We start from the raw sequence: 15,054 nt of genomic DNA on the forward strand, positions 1-15,054 counted from the left end.
GCAGAAGAAAGTTACAGAAAACGAATTGATCAAGTTGGTTGAATGACACGATTCCTGCATTGGAAGTTACAAAGTACCGGTATTTTACATCTTGTTCTTGATACTCGAAGCTTAAGCCATTTACGGTCTGCTTGGTTAAAATACGGAAGTATCCTACTAATGTACTGCTGCAATTGAACTATTATTTTTAAGTAACTGCGAAGGTAACTTCAGCTAATAAGGCCCACTTGCCGTATCTTCGTAAATTGAACAGCACCAAATTTCATGACAACTGTTTTTGAAAGTTTTACCAACGTCACACCGATTGCTGAAGTGGAGCTGGCCAACTTCCAGTAGTTAAACAAACATAAGGAGTCTGGTACGGTCAAACAAACATTCTGATAGTCAAGCTATCTGATACTTTAAATGTGATTGAAACACTGCTTGCTTGACCGCTCTCTGGTTTTAAACGGTTTTGCAGGTTGAGTCTGCCCCGTTAGCTCACGATTCAAGGTCATGCGGTGCTGGTTCGGCTCTCGGGGTGTGCGCTTAAGGACCGTAGCTTTCCATTTAGTGCAGTCGTGGAAGGTTTTTTGTGGGAAAAAATTTTTATCAAGCTGATACTTTTCTCAGACCTTCCCCATACTATGCAAATGGCTCAGAAAAAATTCCCCATCAATCGGATGATGGGAAACCCCCTTTTGGGCCCATTTTCCAAATGACGTCACAATCCCTTTATGAAAATTTTAAGTTTTTTCAAAATAGGACATATTATACATCATTTTTTAGCTTTTTTCAAGGGGAACAACTTTTTCTATTAAGAAGAACCCTGAAAATGTACAGAAAAAGAGTTATTACCGATTAAGCAAAAGGATGAATTCCAGGCAAATTTGAAATTATTCGTCACTGTTGGACTTATTCTTCTACGTTCGTTAACAAGAATTAAACAAAGTAAGCGAAACAAAAATTGAAGCTATCATCATCATCAAAAACGTCAAAGATGTTGCTTTCCTCCTCGTCTTGTCCCGTTTCATCTTCATTGTAAGAGCACTCCTTTTCGGTACCAACATCGACGTTATGCAAAAGTGAAAAAAAAAACTTCATTCCTAAGTTTTTCGTCTAGTCTCTGGAGTATGTCGTTCACTCGTTCATACTTATTATACTTAGATACGAAAAAGATGTGAAACTATCTTTGTATTTGAAGCATACTTAGGCTACTATACTATTACATTCGACACCATGACTCCAGATATTGCTGATATTTGCAGAATTCTCTTTTCATCTATGGTTGTAAGCCTACGATCAACTTCTAACCGAGCAGCACACAGTAAAGAGGACAGCAAAAAGCTTCACCGGAATTTGGAAAGATCTTGCGATCGAGTAAGCTCTTATGCCCTCAATTAAGTCGCGTGGAGGATTGACGGAAGGAAAAGTATGCAGAAAGTGTTCGACATCTTTGGGTTTTTGGTGTGAGTCACTCGGCAAGTATTCATGAAGCAATGACGCAACTAAACAAGGCTCAGTTTCTATGAAGTAGGCTAACCAGCATGAAGAGTTGGGTGCTTCAAGAAAAAAGAGGGATTACGAAGATTGTAAAAGTTTCTGGCCTGGTTAACAACGAAAAACCCATTCTTAGTACCAGATGTAAACCTATCTTCTCCTTCAAACGGTCTAGTGTCTATCGCCGGAAAAGATGACGTCAATTGTGAACAAGCGGAGCAAATTGGTCAAAATATCCAAAAAGGTTTAGATGGGGTAGCAATTACTATCGCATCAATCAATTGTTCAAACCATTAGAATCCTTAATGGAAGTAAACAAAACAAAAAGTAGTGCAAGTGGTATTGGTTCGAAAGTCATGTTCAATAGGATGTTTGCTGTTGCTGAAAGCGAGGAAAGCCTTGAGCAATTTTTCGAATTCGAGTTGACTTCAGAGCCAATGTCTATGTTCAAGGAAGGCATGATGAGAAAGCCTGACAAACCCTCTCTTCGAAAAATTCTTTTGCCTGGTTCTTCGTCGCATGCCTTAGAGGAAATCAACAAGCAACTTCTATTATATCGACGGTGGTGCATTAGGCCTACTACATAAAATTCGCTGGAAAAAAGGAATGAAGTTTTCCGAAGTTTGAAATTCGTATGTGAAATATATCCAAAAACATTATACCCATGCTGTAGTTGTATTTGATGTCTATCATGACGAAAGTACTAAAAGTCACGAGCACTTGCGCCGAAATTCCGTTCCACAGAGCACGTTTGTGAAAATTGATCCGAGCAATTCACTTCCTTTTACTCAAGATCGCTACCTCAGCTGCATCGAAACCAAGGCTGAATTCATCAAGTTTGTTTCTACCCTTCTGAGACAATCCGAAGTTGAAGTTCACAACTGCTGTGATGATTTTACAATAACATCTACATTGAAAATAACTGATCTACGCAATGAATATTGAAAAACGAAATGCACAAGAATAAAACTGCAAAGCAGAGGAGAAAGGCACATCGCGTGGCGGTTAACTACGCGAGGCAAAATGCTCTGATGATGCTGACGGTTCCATTGTAGCGAAATCCCTTAATTATGCTCTTCTTCGAAAAGGTCCAGTAAATGTCATTGCTGATGATACTGATGTAGTTACTATGTTACTGCATCATTGGAAGACTGACACTCATGATGATATTTACTTCGACCAAGGAGCGCTTCAACAAAGCCTGGAGAATCAAAGAAGCCAACCCAAGTATTAAAGATATTAAAGAAGATCTTCTTTTCCTCCATGCATGGTCAGGATGCGACACAACGTCATCGATATTTGAAAAAGGGAAAAAAAGTTTGCGAAAATCAGAAACGCTGAAAGAGAATTCTGCAATTATCAGCAATGTCTGGAGTTCCCAAAACGAGGTCGGAGAAGCCTCTATAACTGCATTCAAGATCTGGTATTGTGGCAATGAAGATTCAACGCTTACTAAACTCAGGTATGTATTTTTACATAGGGATTATATAATAATGTTTACACTTTCAAGATATTGTCCAATTCTAGATACCCTGTATGTAATATTTATCTTTGTTTACTTTTAGACATGACAATTACATGTATATGGCATGCGAAGGGATAATTGCACCGAAAAGCTACCACCGAGCCAAAGAGCAGCCTGCTTCCATGGGTTACGTCTTTAGAATTTAAATTCAATGTTTGTGAATGGGGATGGAGAAACAATAGCAACAACGAACTTGTCCCAATAATAACGGATATGCCTATAGCACCAGAAGCATTGACCAAAGTAATTAGATGCAGATGTAAGAAATCAACGAAAAATCCATGTGGAACGAAAACTTGCACCTGTCGCAATTATGGAATGGCATGTGTTTCTTCGTGTGGTGAATGTCATGGTGTGGAATGTAATAGTATAGTAGCCTAAGCATGCTTGAAATACAAAGATAGTTTCACATCTTTTTCGTATCTAAGTAATAATTTGTATGAACGACATATTCCAGAGACTAGACGAAAAACTTAAGAATGAAGATTTTTTTTCGCTTCTGCGTAACGTGGATGTTGGTACCGAAGAAAAAGAATTCTCGTACAATGAAGATATGAAACGGGACAAGACGAGGAGGAAAGCAACATCTTTGTCGTTTTTGATGATAGCTTCAATTTACATTTTGCTTACTTTGTTTAATTTTTGTTATAGAATATAGAAGAATAAGTCCAACAGTGACGAATAATTTCAAATTTGCCTGAAATTGACAGATTTATCCTTTTGCTAAATCGGTAATAACTCTTTTTCTGTACATTTTCAGGGTTCTTCTTAATAGAAAAGTTGTTCCCCTTGAAAAAAGCTAAAAAATGATGTATAATATGTCCTATTTTGAAAAACTTAAAATTTTCATAGAGGGATTGTGACGTCATTTGGAAAATGGGTCCAAAAAGTGGGTTCCCATCATCCGATTGATGGGGAATTTTTTCTGAGCCATCTGCATAATATGGGGAAGGTCTGAGAAAAGTATCAGCTTGATAAAAAAATTTTCCCACAAACACCACTTTTTAAGCTCCCACGACTGCACTAATTCAGCAGCACCTAAAGTAATGGACGGAATAGCTCACAGACAACAACAATAAGAGACTTCTCTCTGTCAATCTCGGTAACTGCCAACCGGTCCTGCGTGAGTGGTCCAAACAAATCTATAGGCCTACAGTCCAAGTAGGCTATGCGGAACTACCAGAAATATCTATCAAAGGGTTTGTGAGTCCGAGGATAAACATTCAAAAACCAAGATGAAAATCATTCCAAACAATGACGATTGAAAACACTTCCAAAGGCCGACTTTGAATTTACAATCATTGCCAGAGAAAACGACGGGGTACAATTGCGGCCATTTTCATAAGCAGACAGAGTCCAAAAGATGAACAACCGAAACGGAAGAACTACGTCACTTAATCTATTAATCAACTGCTTCAACAAAACTTTACAGCAATAACGCCTAACAACACAGAAACTCAACAGACAGCAGCCTTAAGCCAAACAAAAAAGCCGCATAAAACAAAACAACGACTCAGACTTCATCACCATTCTTCACAGCACATGACTAAGGAACGGTGTTTCGAAAGCTAGTGCAATTCGATATCACCACAGAGAACTCGCAGCATTCGGCTAAAACAGGTCGTTAATATCTACATTGCGAAGAAATCAACGGTCATGCTGCTAAAAGCGAAACTCAATCTATCAAGAAACAACGACCTGACTCAGTCATAGCACATGACTAGGGAACTGTGTTCCGAAAGCTAGCCCAATTCGTTATTATCAAAGCGAACTCGCAGTAGGAACTATCATGCTAAAACAGGTAGTTCAATTTATTTTTTCTTTGTCGGAAAACAACAGCAATGATAAAGTTACAAATAGTGGAAACAAAAGGAAAAAGTGGCAAAACCACAAAAGTTTAAAACGTGCATGCGATGGAGATTTAAAGGTTACGTAGATGAAAGTAAATTAAGCACGGCCACCAAACCTAACAGTTTAAAATAGTTAAATTAGTTGAAAGAACCAGTTGGCTCCGCATAGCCTACTTAAAGCAACTGGAGGTGCGCCAGTTGATGAAGCCATGACGGGATGACTGATTGATTGATTGAATCTTTATCCTCGGACTGGGAACAGGGCCTCTGAGAGAAATTTTCACTAGGGGTACGAAGAGTCATTCCGAGCCCCCCTATCCAGGGCCTCCGAGAGAAGTCAGCACTGGTCGGGAAATAATACGAAAAATGGGCCCATAATATTTTTTAGCAAATATAAGTTACAACTAATTTGTAGGCTATCTTGCGTTGCATGTTCGTGTTAAGCTTAAATTAGCCTACTTTTCTCAGCATGAAAAGAACTTCGTTCAATGTAAAAATCATCAATAATAATTAATCACTGGATTACACTTGCAGCAAAAATGCCATTGAGGCAAACTATTTTGTCTAGAAAGCTTTGTAAACACACAATAGGCTTACACACAGCAACGAAAATAGTTCAACCAAGCATTTCATTCAGGAGTGTCCAAACTTTTTCCCACGCGTGCCAGATTTGATAATAAGTGTTCGCGGGCCAACAGCCACAATAATTTTTCTGAAAACTGCAAGTTGAATTTATATGATTTTTATGTGTCTGCAGGCCAAAAATAAAACATTGTACAACAACAGGCGCGGCCATACAAAAACGCCTCGTGGACGGAGTTGGCCCGCCGCCCGCGGGCCGGACTTTGGACATCCCTGATTTAATTTAACCCTTTCTGAATTTTTGGCAATGCAAAGTTGCGGATCACAGCATCAAATGATAAAATTTTGCGACGTTTGAATTGATGCACAACATGTAGCTATAGTTAGGCTTTTCAATCGGTTTTGAGTCATAGGCCTACTGGTGCCCAAACAATTCTTTACAAATTTCAGTAATTGCTAAAACCACGTTCTCAAAGCGCAACCGTTGGAGGTAGCTACCGGAACACAAAAAAAAAATCATAACAAAACTATTTGGAAAAACCTTTCGAAAGTTGCAATCAATGATTCCTTGTGTAGAGATTATGAGGTAGTTCGTTCTGGTTTGCGGTTGAAGTTTGCTGTGTGGCTTTCTGTCAAAAGTACCAACTCATCCAAAATGTCTTGAAAAATGTCATTGTTGTAGCCTACAAATGGTTTAAATTTGTCCCACATGCCCGCAACTGCACAATAGACATACGATGAAATTTTCATGGCACTGCAAACTCATCGACGATATGTTTGAGTTTGTTGATACATTTGTCAATTCCAACAACTATCGAATCCTTTGCAATGTACGGTAGAATACATTTCCTTCGAATGATTCAGCTAGTTAAGTGGACTTATAAAAGCGTTCTGTCCTCAGGAAAAGAAAATCATTTTCTTTTAAATTTATAATCGCCACTGCAACTTCAGCTTGCGAGCAGTAGACTACTCTTTTCAGCTCTTACTTAGATTACACCTTCCTTTATTAATTTTATTAATTTCATCAGTGAATCTTGTTTAGGACCGTAATCCACATAGGCTAATGCAAACCAGTCACAAATTTAAAACTGCTAGTTGTAGGCTACTTTAGCATTGACTCAGCTTCCGATCAAGCTCTTGTTGGTTTCAACTTGATGCATTTAAGAGACTTCTTTAGAGCTTCAATCGCAAAAGGGTAGGCCTATAATGTAAAGCATTGGGTTTGACTGCACCACGCCTTTGATTACCCTCTCGAAGTCAATTTTCTTTGCAAGATGATAGGACAGCTTTCTTTAGATTTTTCAGAATTTTTCCTCTGACTGGGCTATAACTTTAAAGATGCCACAAGCTTACAGATAATCAATTACTCCAAAAATGATAAGACGTTTGAACAACGCTGTCTGTAGGCAACATTATGAATTCCAACTAGATTTAAGCAACAACATCCATAAACAAAAAACTCAAAATATAAAGAAAAAATTCACTACCTTCCAAAATCACATCATGAGAAGCATGACCAACAAAAGGCTACCTGACCACACGAAAACAGAAGATTCCGCTTAGCTAAAACAGCACCAGTTTTCAAGTTGAAACTATCAATACAATCGAAACCGTTCAGTGATACACAAATCATTTCAGCTTCAGATTTTACGTCTTGAAGCAGTTCAATATCGCCTACCTTAACACGAAAATGATTTGTTCTTGATGAGAAGCATCGAGAGTGACATTTACAATGCTTGAGAAATACTTGAAACTACGCACTTCATTTAAGAATTTGTTGGTTATTTGGTTGGTACATTTTTACTTCAGTACTAAAAATGGGCCCCCCTCAAAAATGCAAAAACAAAAAACTACTCGTTTTTCCTTTACAATGTTTTGCTAGGGGGAAAACTGGCCCGACTTCCCCCCCTCTCGGAGCCACTGCCCCTATCACTCCGGGCCCCCTTTGTCTTGGGTAAAATGCGTGATGTTTGCTTAGGCGTATTGCACACCATAAGTTACAACATTTTACTGCAGAATTGGACATCTGTGAGCAATAATAGTATCAAGCTGCAATAAAACTATTATTTAGTGTTTTGTGTTGTGCATATCATGTGATTTGTCTCTCGCCAATTTGTGATTGTGGATGGTGCTGTTGAGAGGTGTCGCTTGTAGGCTACAGCTTTAATGTAAAATTTCCAAATTCATTTATTTATTTCTTTTAGATGTAGGCTAGCCTATAAGTATTCCTGATGAGGACACTATGCGGTGTTGAAAACGTTGGATTTAGTAGTTTTTTTGTTTGTTTTTTGTGTTTAATAAAAAATGTTAACTACATTAACGTTACTGAGTGTTATAGGTTATGTATCTGGAACAACAAGTCAAGCTCTCTACCAAGGCTCAAACATAACATCTTGTTAAAACATAATCAAATTAATCATCTGACCAATAACCTTTCTTCATTAACTTTTGCATTTACCAAATGCCTAGCAGAAGTGAACGAAGTCACTTTTTTTACTCCGGCTGTGCTCCTGCTCTGAAAGTATTCACTCCGGCGTCTGCTCCGAAATACATTTTGAAGTGAAATAAGCGTGAAACTACCTTTTTCAAATAGTTTTTTTTTTTAAAAGCCCGGGTTTTTCTCAAACCTGCTTTTGCTACACTGTGCCCCCCCATGGACAGGAGAATAACCAACTTTAATGATTTAATTTAGGATGTTTTTAACAAAACTTTTTTGCGCGTAAAGCATTAAATCACCACTTTGGGCCCTTAATTTGCGCGCAATGCATTCAATTACCTTTCCGGGCCCTTTTTCTACATTACGGGCCCTCCCTAGGACCAAAGAATAACAAATTTGTTATGCTTGAATTTAGTCGTTTAGAATGATTTTAACCAGGGATGGAGGAACCACGTGGGCCTCGTGGGCCTGGGCCCAACTACTTTATTTTCTGGGTGGGCCTGGCCCACCCACTTTTGAAAGCCAAATTTTTTTGAAAAGGTAGCGAAAGATTTGACCAAGATAACCTGCAGTTTTTTGTGTAATAGAGAAAGTAATTTTAGCTGCAGCAAGGGTAGAGGATGCAGCAACTTTGTCTCTAAAACAGTGGTTCCCAACCTTTTTTTTGTCACGGACCCCTTTAGACAAATTATTAATTTTGCGGACCCCTACCTAAATTTTGCCTGAAACTCAATTAACATACTATTGGCTATTGCAAAGAAATTTATTTTCACACGAGTCAGTTTAATCACAGTATGCCTACTATTGACTATTGTAGGCTAATAATTATGCTACTCAACTACTGTACGGTGTCATATTGTATTGCCGCTGTGACTCCTGCGGCAAATATCAGGTTAAACAGTTGCTCAAATAAGAAAATGAATAAATTGTTTAAGAAATGTCAACAGTATTTGAATATTAATATTAAGGTGACCCAAAGTGCCATGCCGAAACTTTTTCAACGTAAGCAAATTTAATGAGATGGTTGTTGTTGCCTTTCCTGAACTAAACGACTGAACTGCGGTTGAGTTTTTGACAATGCAACACGCATGTCACCCAGGGGCGGCGCCAGCCAAAAATGAGTGGGGTGGAAAAAAATATTTTGAGGTAATATACTACCGTAAAGTATGGTCACTAATATTACCGATTGCGATATGATTCACTGCAGTTCGGTTGTGAAATTTATTGAAAAATAAACAAAGGAAATCGAAAGGGGTAAAAGCTCGTTTTCGATTGAGCGCTCTCTAAATTATGAACAAAAGAATAGAATGGGGCCAAACGCTCCCATACATTTCCTCTGCGGTCCATAGAATTGCCGACTACGATCTAGAATGGATGTTAGCAAGCTTGTTGTTATTTCATGTCATGGAGCTGCTGCAATGATAAGCGGCCTCATAAAAATTTATTGGGTGGCCCCTTAAACAGAATTTTAAAAAACCTGGCTATTACCCAATAGCCTAATACCCATAGCCATAGGTCAAGAATCGCTGCACTAAAGTTTCATTTTGCGCTCGCAGGTCAGTTTAAAAGCTTTCACCAATTTTTGAGGACCAGTGTTATATCGGCAATGTCTCGCTCACTGCTGACCTGCACCAGATGTTCAAGTGTTTGTGATGACATGGCAGGTCGCAGATAATTGTTTATTATCTTAACTTTGCTGTGAATACGTTCACAAGATGCCACAGTCATGGGCAAAGTAGCAACAGTAGCAATAATTTGAAACAAATCGCTGTCCAAACGATTTAAGATCGTTTTGTCCACACAATTTCAAAAGTGAAGGCAAACACAACCACACACGGTCCACTTTGGTGCTTTTCAATTTCTAGCTTCCACTTGTGACAATTAGCTGACCTCAAAAAAAGAAAATCCTATTGCTGCCCAACCTGATTTTCATGGAAATTATAAAATTTGACTAAATATTCAAATTTAGGCAAATTTGATGGAGACATGTGCGTGAAATCAAATGCAGGTGCATTTAACATTAATTCACATGCTTGATCTGAGTAGGCTAACGCTTTTTAAGTTCATTTAGTATGCTGTCAAAGAATAAAGAAAAATCTTTTCTTAACTTTTCTGTACTGGATTCAGATTCACTCCACGGAAGACTGTTGCAACCTATCAATAATATCTGACCATCTCGGAAATGGCTTGGTGGGTAGCGGCATCGCTTAGCCGGCGTGGTGGTTTCACTGGTAATTTGATTTCTATCCTCAAACAACGATGAGTTGAAAACCAATTTGTTAAAATCTTCTTCTGAACGCAGTGAGTCAACTGCTCTTGTCAAGTCGTTGATAGCAGCAACCTCAGTGGTGAGATCCATTTTTTCACTTTTTAAATAATCTGAAGCCTGTTTACTTAACGAAAAGCATTTAGCCTATGAGGAATAAGACTAGCAGTAACAAATTCAGTTTGCTTGTACGGAACAAAAAACCAGTAGATACATCATTACCTTCGTTTGACATTTGTTGGAACATTGACAGCAGTGCTGGATACAGGCTACATTGATAACAACATCCAGATCATCTGAACGTGCAGACCATCTAGTAGCCTATCAGATAACGAGTGCAATGCAATTTTTCCAGACGTGATTTCCTCCTTTTTCAAATGCTCTTTATACAAAAAATGTCTCCTGAGAGAACAGTCCATAAAGTGGTAGATGTTACCAATTGTTTCAAAAATTGTTTTCACTGTCGCTTAGTTTTTAAAACTGTGCCCAAGCGCAAGATTTAATCGGTGTGCAAAACAATGAAAATATACCGACAGTTTGGCACCCGCTGCAACTAGGTGTTGCTGTGCACCTTCATCCTTGCCTGACATGTTGGTGGCCCCATCAAAACTTTTGCCTATTAGGCCTTACAATGCTTGTGTCTCAGCTGTGATAAAAGCCATCACCTCAAAATGGTAAAATTAGACTACAATCAATCAATACAACAGAGCGATAACAATGAAGATTCTTTATTTCTTCAGTCAATGCTGCAAAAGTAATTCATATGTAAGAAGTTGAAATTAATTTATGACGCAGTCACTAGGCCCCCCTAACCCCCTGCATACACCCCCAAGTTTTCTCATCGGATCTTGACGAATTACAAAATTGACCCTAAAATGGAGTGGGGTGGACATGTCCACCCCAGTCCACCCCGTGGCGCCGCTACTGATGTCACCTTCATTCTTCAACGTCCACTGTCCAGGCGATTTCGATGTTGTTTTTATTGTAACAAGAGCTGAGAATCCTGCCTCGCAAAGGTTAAGTGGTTATGAATGGTAACAAAACAATGATCGCTTGCTTTGCCAAGAATGGTAGGTTTGCAGTTGTGAGCACAAAAATTCTTCCACAGTTTTTGAATGAAACTTAATGCGTAATAACTCTTTTGATCGCAAATCAATCAGGTCATCTTTACTGTGATCGTCATCGCTAATGTTGTTCAAGTCAAAAAGAAAAGGATTTCGAATCCATGTTTCAACTTCGTTCGGCAGGTGTTCTAAATTAAAATAACGTTGAAATGAGATTTGCAGGGTTTCAAATGTGCGCAAAAATTTTCTCTCATAGAGATCAAAAGAGTAGCCTACATTCTCTTTGAGTTTCATCCATCAAGATGAGATCTTCTGACATTGGAAAGTTAGCGTAATTACCTGCTTCCAATCTGGGTTTCCAAACCGGCAACTTCGCTAAAAACGCTTTCAGTTTTTCAGCTGCATCATTGTCACACCTGGTCTTTGAATGCCACGATTAACATTGTTAATATCAATTATTTCAATCATTTTATTTTTCGTCATTAACGCGTCCGGGACGAAAAAGATACTAACTACAAAATCGATATAAACCTACCAGCACGTTAACGAACGGGAAAAGATGGCAAAACCTTGAAAGGTTTAAAACGTGCCTGAATGAAAAAATATTTAGTAGGCTATATATCAGTAGTTAGCACGGCCACAAAACCCAAAAAAACAAATAGCAAAAAATAAAACAAAAACAGAGAAGCACACATGTAGTATTGAATGACAGCAGGGGCGCCGGAACGATTTTTGACTGGGGGGGCAAGATTACGAAAAAAGGGCACTTTTGTTTACTAAAAAGGCCAATCTTTTTTTCAAGTTTTAAGATATAGCGACAATGCCAATCTATCAGCTCACTATGTATTGAGTAATGATAGTCTACAAGTGTCCGGTATACAAAGAAGGGCATCATGCTATGTTATAATGATGTAACCTACTGTCAGGCCTTACAGCAGCCTGCGGCTATGGCCGCTAAGTAGTGCTTAATTGACCGCCGGTGCTACCTCTTCAATCGGCCAAGTTTGGCCGCCGGTCTCTTCTAGCCAATTATTTAATTTCGCAATAGAATGATCGTGGATTAACTGTCGAAAATATGTAGTATCAAAGAGTGATACAAAATTAGGTCAGCGCGTCATAATCGCCACTGTTGCATTTTGCGGGAATATTTGTTATTGATGGAATATATCCATCTGCGATCACCAGCGCTGTAAGTCTTGTTTGTAATTCCTTGTTTGTAATATCCATCTGCGATCACCAGCGCTGTAAGTCTTGTTTTATTTTAACAGAGTGTTAATCCGAAGTGCTAATTTACATCGGCTGGCAAGTGGCAATCTTGTCGTTTTTATGTCGATTCGATGTTGTCGGACATTGAATCGTTGTTAAAAAGGAGAACTAGGTTAGTTGACATCCGAGGGGAAAACATTTTTTGATCATATTTTGCAAAAATTATGCTTCTTTTAGTAATGTCCTTTAGTAAAAGGTAAAGGTGAGTCCCATACTTGATCCAAGCATCGGGGAACGAGAAGATAAGGTTCTCATTAGACCAAGCCTTCGGCACTAACGAGAGTAGGGTGGCCAGTTCCTTTCTCTCGGCCGCCTTTACTTCAGCAACTACGCCCACCCAATTTATTGCACCCTGGGTAGAGGTGAGCGGTGTTTTTCAACAACCAGCTTAAGCCGGGAGTCGAACCAGGATTGCATGATTGGAAAGCGAGCGCCTTTACTTATTTTATTACCGTGCCGTCATCGTCAACACATGTCGAACGTTGTTTTTCGTTGCTAAACAGAATTCTAGGGGAGTGGCAAACTTCTTTAAAATCAGCCACATTGGAGACACTCGTGCGAGAGTCGTTAGATGGTCCCGCAGTACTGGATTACAATCCCGATAAAGCAGTTATTGCGTGGTGCAACGATTCTATTGTATGACGTCGCCCAGGCCCAGAATTCAACAACGCTAGTGATCGTTTTAGCGTTGTTGCAAGTTTAATTCTATTTACTTGTGCTATCGTTATTTTTATTTTGTATTTTAGCCTCTAAGCACGCAGATTTGGCGCCGAGGAGCTCCCGGTAAGCCACGATGGCTGCCGAAAAAAAAACGAGTTTTAAGGCCTGTAGGCTTACTGTGTTGCAAAATTTTGTGCTGTAAATATTATTTTGAGGCAAAAATGAAAGATTATAATTAGATTATAAAAGCGAATAGCAGAAATTGTTATATTGCAAAATGTGCAGTAGCTTACATGACTTTAAAAGGGCACCATTGCCCCCCCTGCCCCTCCATTTGCAAAAAATTTGAGGGCAGGGGGGGCATCCGCCCCCCCTGCCCCCCCGCTTCCGGCGCCCCTGAATGACAGCCTAATGAAAAGTGTTGTGGATTGAATTTGCCAGTTCCTATATTGATGTGGATGAGCAGTCATAATAATAATAATAGGATGGAGAAAGAAAACCGGACATAAAAGAAACTCATCCTCAGGCAAAAGCCCGTTTCAATGTGGCCCAGGAGAACAGGTGTTGAGCTCTTTCTATGGTTAGACTGCACATCACACAGTAGCCTAAGACGATTGAGGTTTGATATCCAGTGTAAGTTATTGTTTCTTGTCCTGGTGGGTGATGGAATGGATGAGCTGGTAGATGATGATGTCCTGATGGTGTTGATGAAGCTCTCATTCCCTTTTGCGACGTGTCGTGTTGATTATGGAGTATTGCGTTTGCTGTTAATATCTACAAACATAAAAGTACAGCACAAGCAATCGATATTATTGTTAGGTTAGCCTAATCTTTTGTAAATAATTTCGGATTTCCATTAAAATCTTCACAAGAATGCAAGAAAGCCTTTCTACGTTGTCTTTCTATTGCGTTTCCGTTTTGCTTAAATGTTGTTTTAGGTTGTGAATAAAAAGTGACTTTGTATCAGTCTTTCTAATTGAAGAAGGAAATTCGTTCCATGTTTTCGCACCTGTGAATTCTATTGAATGTTGAGTAAGCGTTTTTGAGAAGTATGGAATGTTTAGAGAATCATTATCATGGTTTCTTGTAGACAGGCTTTGAACCTCTTTGACAAATTAAAAAAGGTTGGTGAAGCAATCTAGTAGTAAATTGTTGTGAAATTTAAACACGAAAACACCAATTTCCAGTTTGAACAATTGCTCAATTGTTATCGGGATCTTGCTACAACTATCATTGTTGGAACGGAAAATACGATAAAATTTGTCACAGATGTTTTGAAGTTTTTGTATAAGTCCTTCGTTGCCATATTTCCAAGTCGTAATGCAATACCTCAGGTTACTTTCAATTAAAGAATGGTACAAGCAGATCAAATTTGACAAATTAAGACAGGGTCTAATCTTGGTAATTATGCCAAAATTTCTTCGAAGCTTTTGCAGCAAATGTTGCATGTGTGGTTTCCATGAAAGATTTTCATTCAGAGTCAGGCCAAGGAAACTGATATTTTGTACTCTCTCAATTGATTGATCATTTATACTTAAAGGGCTAGGAACATGATTTTTTCGATTAAGGTTTTTTGGATTATTTTTGTAGGGAATAGTATCAAGAACAACCCCTATCAACAAAATTGGTTAAAACAAGCTAAAAGTGTGTGTTTTTATTTTTTGAAATCACGAATCCAACACATAAGGTTTTTGTAGCCCCTTTTCGAAAATGTTTTCGGGAAATTCCCTTTCTACGTCACACCGGTGAATTGATGAACGATAGTACCGTACCGTAGTTGTTTTTCACTGTTCAGTTCAGTTGTTCAGTTCAGTTCACTGTTCAGTTCAGTTGTTCAGTTCAGTTCACTGTTCAGTTCAGTTCAGTTGTTACACTTATTCGCACGTAAACTTTTAGTATCAAATACCATGTATTTTGTTTTGTTT

Source organism: Aplidium turbinatum, chromosome 14 (genome assembly GCF_918807975.1).
Source record: "Aplidium turbinatum chromosome 14, kaAplTurb1.1, whole genome shotgun sequence".
Lineage (NCBI taxonomy): Eukaryota > Metazoa > Chordata > Ascidiacea > Aplousobranchia > Polyclinidae > Aplidium > Aplidium turbinatum.